Source organism: Melanaphis sacchari, unplaced genomic scaffold, assembly GCF_002803265.2.
Source record: "Melanaphis sacchari strain LSU unplaced genomic scaffold, SCAv2.0 Contig20_pilon_pilon, whole genome shotgun sequence".
Classification (NCBI taxonomy): domain Eukaryota; kingdom Metazoa; phylum Arthropoda; class Insecta; order Hemiptera; family Aphididae; genus Melanaphis; species Melanaphis sacchari.
Window position 1 is genome coordinate 1,969,889 of NW_020271042.1, and position 12,114 is coordinate 1,982,002.

Consider the following 12,114-nt stretch of genomic DNA (forward strand, 5'->3'; position numbering starts at 1 on the left):
GGCAAAAAATATGATATTTTGATTATACGTGATAGATTAGTTCACACATTAAAATTTTATTATTTTATCTATTATTAATGTTGTTATAATAAATTTGTCTATAATATACATTACTGTTACAAAAAAAAAAAAAAAAAAATTATATTATTTATATTTTTTCTATGTTTATATTTTTTAAGTACTATGAAACATTACATTCTGTATGAATAGAATACGATAAGTAATTGCCAGTTGACATAAAGGTGTTATATTTATAGAAAAGAAAAAAAGAAAAAATCTTGAAAAGAGACCGTCACTCGGCAGTTGATGATACGCTTATTTTTTTATGAGTTTAATATAATATACTTATTAATTATACGTTGAATTTTTAAGATTTATATATTTCAATGTTTATAGATTATATGTAGGAGTCTGTTTATTATTATTATTTTTTTTTGTTAAAGAATAACGAGGTATCTTACTCCTAAGTCATGAGTTCCAATTTTTATTTTAAATTTATTCCAGCAGTATCTTTGTCAATACATGACTACGTTTTAATTTTATCGAGTAGATAATTTACATAAAGGGCGTGGAAAATGTTTTAAATTTAGTTTTTATTTTTTGACAATAAATTATAACGTATGTATTTATTTACATAAAATCACATTAATATTTTTCCTATTCTTTTTTTTTTCTTTTTTTTGGCAACAAACGCATGATTTTGACACGCAATTATTGTCAAGTGCTGGGTGGAGTGCCAAAAAACAATTGTACCTATAATATAGTTGTAAACACTTGTGTATTATAATATTTAGCACAACATTGAATACATGCATACATATTACGCTTTTGTATTCTAATACGAGTGACCTGTAACTAAGTCCCTACAATTATATCAGATTTCGAATTTTCAAACTATTTTTAGTTTAAATTTTCCCGTCATTCATTCCAATGAATAATTACTGTGTGATATTTACATAGTTTTTAAATACTATTTAGTTTTTTATGACAGATTGTGAGCGGTAATACCAATACGTGCGATATGAAGCCACAGAATGCGGTTCGTTGACACCTAGTGCGGTCGTGAATTGAACTACAAATGTAAATCGGCATACAGAACGATTGGTGACCGATGCTGCGTTCGTTTCGTTTAAGCTATCGGCGTCGGCAAATGACCGAACACCTCTAAATAGTATCATAATATTTTACTACCGAGGCCTTGGACGGAGAATAGATATAATTTTCATTAATATCAGTTTGTTATAATATATTATAAGTACAAGCGTTTGATCGAGGTCGGCTTCTCGAGTGACCCGACACGAGGTCACGTAGTGCGCCGGCCGACCCGATTCACGGTCAACAACGTTCGCCATTTTTTTCATAATATTTAACTCGTAAGCTCCAGGCGATCGTCACGACTCGATAATATTCCCAAACGCTGGATATCGGTATGGGTATTTATGCACTCACTTCGTTGATTATATTCACTAAATACGCACTTGTACTCGAGTGATATGATTCGGGACTTGTGGTGATGAAGTATGAAACAATTTTTATATTTTTATTGTGATCATTGTAGTTTTATTTTAGTGATATTTTTTCGTGATTTTGAAATTTTATAAAACATCACAAATAAAACTAAGTACATCATGATAAATTCTCTTTAGTAATTTTGAGTATTTTTAATATAAGTCCAATTTATTTTACTAAACTTTAAAAATTGAGCAAATTATTCATCAAATTGGTGTACACAATTTTTTATTTGATTCAAAACATAACTTTTCGAAAACTATAGAAAATGCGTGTTGATAACTAAATTTTCTCTTTTCGTAAAAATTTGTTACTAAATAAAAGTCATAACGTCAAACAATAATAATATGTTTAAAAAACTTTAATAAAAATGACTGGACTGGTTGAAGGTAATGAGTATTGGTTTTTTAGCAACCAAGTGCATTTTTGCGTAGTGTATGTATAATTTATAAAAACAATAATGACGTTTGATAAAAGATAACGATGGTACAAAGATAATCAAATATTGTATAATTTTAACTACAACTTATATATCAGTTTTATCATTTATGTATTATATAATAATATTATATCAATAAATGACAGCTCATATTAATTTAATGCAGCAATCGTATCAACTATGTCTATGCACGTAAGGATTTAGTTCATTTTGAGATAAATTTGCTTGCATAGTAACGAGTATTATAATTTATGAGTTAAAATAACCGTGCCGATTACTGATAGTAAACCATATTTACCATATAATCACATTTTAAAATTTTAAAATAGCAAATCATGTTTAGAACTATCGATAATCTATTTAATAATTTTATTCCGTATTTGTGACAAAAATAAAGAAACTGCAACACACCTTCCACAATATAAGGTTTAATCAAAATAATTTTCCACTTCCTTCTTTTTACATAATAATAATGCTACTTGAGGGATATATCAACTAAATACTTCCTTTTATAAGTATATTAATGCCCTCCCTCCCACGTGATGATTTATTATTTGATTAGTAACTGATGCTAAGATTATAAATAGCAAAATTTATATTGTTTTTATTTTTATTCAATTTAATAAAAAAAGCCTATTATCTCATCGTGTTTATAGTATAATATTATTTTAATTTAAACTTAAATCTTTAGAAAAAATTGTTTAGCTATGCTTTATAATGCTTTATATCTTATCAAAAATTGATAATTTAAGTATTCAATAAAAATGTCAAATTTCTACGCTAAACATTTTTTGAATTATAAAAATTAAATCAAAATAAATTTATTAAAAATCGGGGCTCCTAAATTCTTGTTTTTCTGTCACTTTTTGTTAACTTTTCAGTTTTTATATACATTTTAACATGCACTGTAATTGTAAATGACAAAAAACCAAAAGTTGCCACATTTAAAATTTAATTTAAGTTCAATTTTTTTTAGAAAAAATATTGAATTTAAAAATTTTCCGCAAATAACATCGTTGATAACTGCTTAGAAAGAAGAAAAATTTATAAAGAGTGGGAACGTGTTTTTTATTTACCACAGAAACGAGAAAAAGGAATATGAACGTGTTCCTTTTTTCTAGGAACTTTTTTAAAATTGTTTGTAATACAATAAAATATTATAATATTATTGCTTCAAATATCTTATATATACATATTTTATGTAATTATAACATAATAGCATAATTTTTATATCTAATTAAAATATGAAAGTTGATTCAAAAGAAAAGTTTGACAGTCTAGAAAATACTGGAACGATTTTTTTTTCGAAAGAAAACTACAAATAATGACGTATTTGATAAATAAATATTGTATTTTTATATCTATCTAGATTTATTAAAAATATTAATATGTATTGTAACCTATTATTTATTTTAAATGATAATCACGAATATCAAAATATATAATTATTATTCATCAATATAAATAATTATTTTTTTTTTATATTTTAGTTTTTTTTTCTTTATTTTTATTTTTTATAGTTATTTTCATAGTTAGTTTCATGTTCACTTTGAATGTTTTAATGCTCGTGGATTAAATTTTAAGTATACATCATTTTTTTGGATACTATTTCCGTAAACATTCTATTTTTGGATATACAAATAATATACATAATAAAATATTGAATTAAATTATTAAAATTTTATAATATTAAATAATATGTAATATTCTTATATTATAATTTAAAATTTTTGAATATGGAATCTGTGAGCAAAATTTAATAAATTACTATTAATTTGCTTACAGAATTGTCCCATTGGTGTAATTATGACAAAGGGTCGATTTACTTTCCTTTGAAAAGCTTCAAATCTGATACTATTATATATTATGATTGATTCTATTATAGTGGACATAATATTATAAATATGAAATCCTATGTATTTGTTAAATGTTAAAAAAAATTAAATTATTTGGGTTTTTATTTCATTTTAAGCTGCAGGGTTCATCTTTTTGTTTACTTCAATTATTTTATTTTAAGTTTACTGTCTATTAATTTGGTACGAATTAATTTTCACTTATCAAATTTATTTTATCTAATATGGAGCATATCGACTTATCAGAATAACTTAAGTATTCATAAATTTGATTATTGAAAAATTTCTAGTTATTTTTATGATGTTGTAATTATATATTTATATTTTAAAATATTGTACATTTACATTATTATAATAATTTGTTATACACTGCAAATTTGTTGTAAGTACCATTTGAAAACTATATAGTGTAGTCAGATGCGTTCTGTTCTTTAAAAATCTACGCAGTATTTAAATTAAATTGAGATGAAGTCGATAAAGAACGTTTAAGAATGTTGAAGATTGCATTAAAATAGACGAGCAATTAGGTACCGTTCTATTGTACAGTTAGTGTTGAATGAGTTACTGTAATGAATGTGTTAAGTTTAAATTCAATGTTAATATAGTATTGTAAACGAAAAACGATTCTAAACGTAAATGATCTATTAGCCTATAATTATTATCAGTAAGGCATATTTCATATTAAAACTTTTGATATTGCTATTAAAATGATAATTATTTTACTATTCGTAGACCGTAGTACAGTATAGGTTGAGTTATTTTTTGTCAAAAAATTTCATTTGAAAATTTCAATAATGTGTATTGTGTGTATAATATAACTAGCTATTCTAGAGCACTTTGTTACTTAAACAAAATGCATTCATGTTAACTTTGGTTTTCTTATGTTAACATTTAGCATGACGCATATGGATAAATAAAATTTTTGGTTTTTTGATTTGGTGTATTAATGATATTTCCAATATATCAACTTTATATAACTGTACGGCTCATCGTTGTTTTATTTATTTTTTTGATTATAGCAACTTTTTAAAAAATTTTTTTTTTTTTTTTGAACAACCTAAATTTTATTTTATTTTTATTTTGGACCAAAAACCAATAACTCATAATATTTCAATAGTGTGAACCAATATTAAAGAAAAAGTTATATACCATTTTATTACATCAACTATTCACTAAAATGTTAATTTTGGAAGTTAACATAAGAAAAAAAATCTTTAAATTCATATCTACCAATTATTTAAGAAATGTATAACTTGATTTTTTATTAGCATACGTATAGAATCAATAAATAATTTTTTTTGAATTGTAATATTTACAGCAAATTAATGAACATTATTTGAAGATGAATAATTATTTTACATTCATAATAAATTAAAATAGCTTTTTGGTTAAGTTTTATTTTTAATATAGGTTGAAAAATTGTAAAACACCTTTTATTTCTCAATTTTACTATTAATAGAATATGATAGTATAAACACTTAGTGAAAATCGTCTTTGGTTATTTGTTTTTAAATTACAACAGTATAAATAAATCAATTTTGTTGAAAAAATTTTGCGTGTAAAAATGCCAGTGTTTTCTCAATATTTGTTCGTGTTTCAGATGTTTTGAAAAGTACTGGATATTGTTTTATTTTTGAACCCCCTCCCAGTTTTAATAAATCAAATTTTTTACTAAAAATCATCCTCAAAGATGAAAGTTGATTAATAAACCAGGTAAAAAATACACATATATTATAGTTAAATCAATATATTTATTGTACCGTTCGATTAAAAAAAAAAAAAAAAACATGTAAACAGTATAATTACCATGAGTGACTAGGTCAGTATTTTAAACAAGGAAATTTTTTTGGTCAAGCGAAAAATTAATCAAGAATAAATAATTTGATCAAGAATTTAATTTTTAACGTCTATACCTATAGATTTAAATATGCACATTACACATTAAACATATCAATAGACGTACACGTTTTACTATACTAGGTAGTAGTTATACATATTACATATACTAAAATTAACTCTAAAAGTTTACTCATTTTTAAATCATTAGGTTTTTTTTTATAATTTCTCTAATTTTTACAAAATGTTTCTATTATATTGTAGTCTTATTTAACGAAAAAAAAAAAAATTAAAACTCCACACTATGTTGCATAATACATTACATCATTGTTTTTTCTATTTGCGATCAGTGCTCTATGTGCGGTGGCGTTGTTATTAGTTATTAGTTACAATAACAATGGTTATAACAAATATTAATTATAGTTTATAAATTAATCCCTATATATGCTATTCACCTATATACATCTATATCCTATATGTATGTTTCGTACATAGTGTGAATTGTTTGAACGAATTATAAAATAACTTATCTGTAATATACTTGATCACTTTGTAACACTATTATATTATAATCGATTTTTATGAATTATGATACTCAAAACCATGAGAGCAGATAAGTTGTATAATTATTTATACATAATGTGTATTTTTTATTTTATTTTATTTAGGTGGCTGCATAGGTTAGGTCCCGTGGCAACAATTCCTTCCGAATTGCGTCCCAAGTTTTTTTGGGGGTAATACTAATTGCGTCCCGGTTATTTTTTGTGGTCATACTAGTAGCGTCCCGATATTTTTTAAGTGAGTGCTACGTTGTTTTATATAAATACCAGTTTGTTACCTCTTCAGAGTATTTATAAATTGAAAAATATTTGGATGGGCATTATAAAATATCGCGTTGAGTTTCGAATGAAAAGCTTCACAACTATTAGTATTAGAAATACTAAAATAATTTATTATAATCAATAATTTCGCCTTTAAGATATCACAGGTACTGGGGACGCAATTCAGCCGTGCTCGAGAAAAACCCGGGACGCAATTAGTATTATACCTTTTTATATCTTTTTATACGGGACGCAATTCGTACGCACCGATTTAGGTGTTATATTTTTAATTCCTAAAATGTCAGGCTATTTTATCTATTATTGTAACGACCCATCGGAATTTTTTCTGGTGTCTCGTTAAGCCAGTTCACTAGGTATCTATTAAGAAATTATATTTGATTACAATAAAATATTATAAATTAATTTATTAAATGAAAAAAAAAGTGAATAACATGTATTTATTATAATATATTATAAATTAATAAATTATTATTAAAATGGTATAATCATAATTAACAGATAGGTAATTTTAATTGTGATGTATTAGTACCTACTACCTACTACCTAGTACCTAGTACCTACAATGAAATATGTAATATACGTAATATCAGTATTACTTCCAAGTGGCGTAACTACATGGTTGCATAGGTGTGCATTGCACCGGGGCCCGGGGCCTAGACGGTCCAAAAGGGGGCCCTAGAATTTTAATATTTTGTTTAAAATATATTAAAATTTTATATTTTGTTAATAATTTTAAACTATTTTATAATAAATAATATACTACGATAAAGCCATAAACTTTTATATTACGAAAAATATAAAAATACATATTATTATGTCATTTTTTTTCATGTATAAATATAATTTAATTAATTATGAATTATAAATATTATAATACATAATATAATACATTTTATATATACGTTTAATTGTCTAATTTTATTTATATAACGATTTTTAGGGGCCATAAAATAATATTGCATATGGGCTAGAATTTTATAGTTACGCCACTGTTACTTCCGATTATATAACTTATATAATTTACATATTTCTCAAATATAATAACAGTCTACTAGTTAATAGTTCATAATGTAATGTGCAAAATTCTAATGTCGAATATTATATTAATCAAAATTAATGATAATTAAAGAGTCATAATCTTATAAATATTTACTTATATCTACACTACTATGGTGTATGAACTGATTTAATGTAAGTTTAATGATATAGGTATAAAACATAAAAAATTCAATATTTAGTTGTAATATGACATATTACCATAGACCAAAAATCATGGATATTGTATTAACTTTTTTTTCTTAGTCTCACGCTATTATTATTGCGCCGAATTATTAATATATTAACCAAATAATTGAAGAATTATTATTATATTTAATGCAGGTAATTATGTTTTAAATTATACGGAAGGACTTAACAATAAATTAAAGTCTTAAACTCTCAAATGGCCATAATGATTAGGCGCGGTCATTAGCTTATGAAGCAGTTTCAAAACTATATATTTGCCTCGAGTAGGTACAACTATAAGCTATATGATATCCGTCAAAAAATATTAAAATGAGTCATAATAATATGAAGGCTTCAAAAATACATGTAAATAATATCAGTACTTTGAATTAGTGAATATCAGTAATATAATTATAGCACTAATTACAATATCAATATACATTTTTAATTGTTTGTAACTGTTTGATATTCGAGTTTTATTCATAGGTATTTACATATATTTTACAAATACGAATAAACAGTAAATAAGAGTAAAATATTTCATCATAGTTTTCATCATGGATGATAAAACTCGTGTGGTAAAAAAAAAAAAACCCAATAAAAATATGTGTATGATTATTATATATTAATTGTGTATTAGGATTTCGGGAAAATACCTGTAGTAAAGATGATACATAAGGAAATGGAAGATTCAAAATTCCGCATCCTACTTATTTATTCAAACGATTCAAAGTAAATCTAGCTGTAGTAAACAGTTTATTTTTTTATAAATTTGAAGTGGTTAAAAATGTGGGCATACATAAACTGCGCAAATAACCTTTTTTTTTAAACTGCACCTTAATTTGTATCTATATTAAAAATATGTAATTTAAACTGCGCCCGGTTAGTAAAATAGGGCGTATATCGATTCCGCCGGCTACTGTTTATAACATCTACATAATATTGATTCCGCCGACTACTGTCTATAATATTTAGGTATTGATTCCTTCGGATATTAATTCCGTCGGCTACTGTTTATCGGTGAACAAAAATTTGCTATGTCGTACATGTGTAAGACTTATTATTAAATAATATTAATTAGATTATACATTTTAATTTTGATTTATACAATAATTATTAACATTAATATATTCACATACACGTATTAATTAGGATACACATTTTAATATTGAATTATACATTTATACAATTATTATTAATATACTAATATAATAATGATATATAAATATTAATATATTAGGATACACATTTTAATTTTGAATTATACATTTATACAATTATTATTATCATTTTATACAATTTAGACTATACATTTTAATATTTTTTAATATATTCACATAAATATTAATATTAATAATTATTGTTTTTTTTTCATAAAAATTAAAAAATTTTGTAATACTTTAAATAGAAATTTAATAATATTTATTGTTGATTTATTTAATCACAATAATAAAAATATTTGGATAATTAAATACTATAAATTTGTTATTTATTTATTCATAGAAGGTGCCATTCATTTTTTTATTTTTATGGTGACGTAAACTAAAAAAGTTTGGAAACCACTGATATATATTTAAAAATATATATACAAAGGGGGGGGGGATAAATAGTGTCCAGCAGAATTGATATGTTATTTTAAACAGTAGACGGCGGAATCGATACAAACCTTTTTCTTAAACAGGTAGTTTCGGCGGAATCAATAATTCCCCTATAAAATATACAAAACTTTTGACTTATAAAAGTCTCTATGATTGTACACTTTTCAATTATATCACAGAAATTTTATTTTCGTTTACAAATACTAACACGTAATCAAATAACTATTGCATTCTAAAAAAAAAAAACAAAAAAAAAAAAACAAAAAATATGAAAAGTTACAAAGTTTAATTAAAAAATATAATAGTGGTCAAACTCCAATTGATAAACATGTAACAACAATATGTTATTATTTGTAAAATTTGTAATTATTTTATTTTTTAAAATTATTTATTTATTTTTTTTAATTCTTGATTTAATTTTAATTTTAATTATTCATACTAATAATACGAGTATATGGTTGTAATGAATTAAGTATACATTAAAAATAATTTTTCAAAAATAAAGATACTAATTTCTAAAATTTTATCCGGTCGAAGTTTACATGTCACTTTTTTACATTTGATAAAAAGTTGGGCGCAGCGTACAGTCACTGAAAAATATTTTCACTTTACCCTTTCTTGCAGATGATTTGAAAATTGTAATAAAATAAATGAGGTATTCATTCTGAATTTAAATTAATATGTGTTCATTAATTATATTTTAAACAATTATCCATGTATAAAATACAAATGTTATTGGTAGAATGGGGACCTTATTCATAATGGGCCGAAGCCCATTATATTATAAGTCTAATATATCAGCATACCAAAAATGATTATTAAAATTACGCTTAAATAGCCGATTGGTGTCGTGATTGTTGTTGATATCATATTTAGTGGATATTATTGCATATTTTTTTATGATTAATTATAACAATAATTAAATTATGATTTATGGGCTGCACAATATTATCAAAAAATATATAAATAATATAAATATATTATAATAAAATACAATAGTAATATAATAATAATAATAAGAGTAATACATTTTAAAAGAGTATGTTTATTTTAAAATTGTTTTGACAAAAATAAAAATATATTAAATTTGAAAAGCGAGTTCGAGTTGAAATAAAACGTTTTAAGCCTTTCGTAGATTTGCTTTTTATATAATTACTCTTGAATTGAAAAATACATTGATTAACGTTGAAAATATAGTGAAATATTTAATATTTATAATACCTATTATAAGCATATTATTTGAACTAGTATCGTCTGTTGGCTGTTGGTCGAAATTTGACCATAAAAACCATTTTAATTTAAAATAAACACGATTTAAATTATAGCATTTCTTATCATATATATAGTTCAGTATTGAAGTTGCTTCTTCTATCTAGTATTCGTAAGAATGTTTTGATGTTTTGTATGAGAAAAACAGAAATTTAGTACTTATATAATAATATAATATAATACATAATAGCTACAGATATGAGAACATCGCCTTTTGATGTGCGTTTAAATAACAAACAATAGTCAATAACAATTTAATATTTTCTTTTGTTACATTTATATTTTGGTTACTATTTTTTATACTTCATAATACCAGAGTTCAAACAGTAAAATTTTTATCTCATTTTATTGGACAGATAACGCCACTAGTTTATAAAGAATAATCTTTATAATACATCTATTTTTTACCTACACGAGTATAGTACTATGTAGTATGTACATAGGTAAAGTTATTAATACGACAAAAAGGGCTAATTTTTTTTAATATATACGTTTTAAATTGTAAAAAGTATGTATTATAATATTATTATTGGGTATATTTTTATTATATTACATGTAATATTTATTTATCTTTGTCGATAAATATTTATTTTGATTTTGATAGTTAAGTTTGTTTAACAGATAATGTATTACTTCTTAATTTATTTTAATAGTAAATTAATCAATTTAAAAACAATTATCACTTATATTATACTACACAAAAGTCTCATATTAAAAAGTTAATTATGTATCTATTTTATATCATTATCTACCATTTAAATAAGTGTTTTTTTTTTTTTTTTTTAACAAAATATTTTTGTTTGTAAATCCGTTTAATAATTAGTTGTTTGTATAACTACTATTTAACTGAACTAAGTATAGTGATTATAAAGTATAGGGTTGTTTATAAATTATAATATCTGTGTTGGTATTTTTTTGTATCATCTCAGTGTTTTGAAAAGTTATTTGCATTATTATTGTAATTTAAACTCTTAGAATAAGAAAAAACTATGGTTTATAAAGTTTTTTGAGTTATCGAGATTCGGATGATTGTGAATTTTGGGTTTCTGCAGGTACTTTATGTATTCTTGCTTAACACTTAAATAAAAAAAAAATCAACAGAATTTAACATGTGATACTTGATATATATTTTTGTGGCTGTATAAGGAATAACATTAAACTATAGATATGTTTTTTTTTTTAAATTGTAGTAAAAAATTTAATGTATTTATATTATTACGCTATAATAAAAAGTCTATTACAATTATAAAAATTATATTGTTTTTAGTTCAAATACATATCTACGTATGTTAAAATTAAATAAACGTTTAAGTGATGGTAACTGTTATTATTCGGGTTAAAATATTGTATTTATACGGTTGTATACGTAAAGTAGTTTAAGGAAAACTTAATTTGAAAACCATGAAGATTATAGGATATTTCTTAAAATATTACCGAGGGATAATATTATTAAATTTATGGATGACTAAAGCATAATATATACATTTTAATGCATGTTTATCGCCATAAATATTTAGTAATTAATCCCAATTGATTGTAGGTAT